Source organism: Armigeres subalbatus, chromosome 2 (genome assembly GCF_024139115.2).
Source record: "Armigeres subalbatus isolate Guangzhou_Male chromosome 2, GZ_Asu_2, whole genome shotgun sequence".
NCBI lineage: Eukaryota > Metazoa > Arthropoda > Insecta > Diptera > Culicidae > Armigeres > Armigeres subalbatus.
In genome coordinates this window covers 57,075,856-57,076,551 of record NC_085140.1, presented here as the reverse complement: position 1 = coordinate 57,076,551, position 696 = coordinate 57,075,856, and the positions used below count along the sequence as shown (strand labels likewise).

Below are 696 nucleotides of genomic sequence, written 5' to 3'. Positions count from 1 at the left end.
AAGGTGTTATCTTTTTCTATTATGTACAAAATACATTTATCTCACTTCAAGTAAATGTTACAAAGCTCTTGCTCACAAAATTAGGAAGCAAATCAAATTGATTTTCATTACTTTTTTTGATAAGATCAATTTAAAAACTATGAGATGAAAAACTGAAACGATAACCCTGATGACAAAGCTATTCAAACTTCTCCTTGTGGAATAATTTCCATTCAGACCATAGGCCATTATTTCATCTTCTCAGATAATCGGATAGTCTAGACTTAAACTGCAACGTGGTGTCATTGGAACGAAACCACGTTCAATCATCAATCCTCGATAGTATAGTGGTCAGTATCCCCGCCTGTCACGCGGGAGACCGGGGTTCAATTCCCCGTCGGGGAGGTCTGTTTTTTTTTTTTTGCTTTTTACTTTAAATTACCCGATGCTATAATTTGATTCGTCTTTTTTCTTCTATTGGTATCACATGTTGCCTCACATCCTAATTTTTCTTAGCACTTCTGTAGTTTAATTAACAACAAGGGTATTCAAACCATTATTGCATTTGCATTTGATTTTCATTGGTTTTTTTATCTGTGAGACAAACTTCCTAAGCTCAAAGTAGAAGGGAGCATTTTTACACGTTAGGCAAAATAACAGCGATTTCAATTTCGTGTTGTTCTTCAATGGCCCTCTGCTTACTTTACAACTTCTATA

The 696-nt window shown here is 34.9% G+C and overlaps 1 non-coding gene across 1 annotated transcript; it reads left to right on the top strand.

Moving 5' to 3' along the window:
- The first annotated feature begins 312 nt into the window (after positions 1-312).
- Trnad-guc (transfer RNA aspartic acid (anticodon GUC)) lies at positions 313-384 on the top strand. Its single transcript has one exon. It is a non-coding gene; the product is annotated as a tRNA-Asp (tRNA).
- Positions 385-696: the final 312 nt, after the last annotated feature.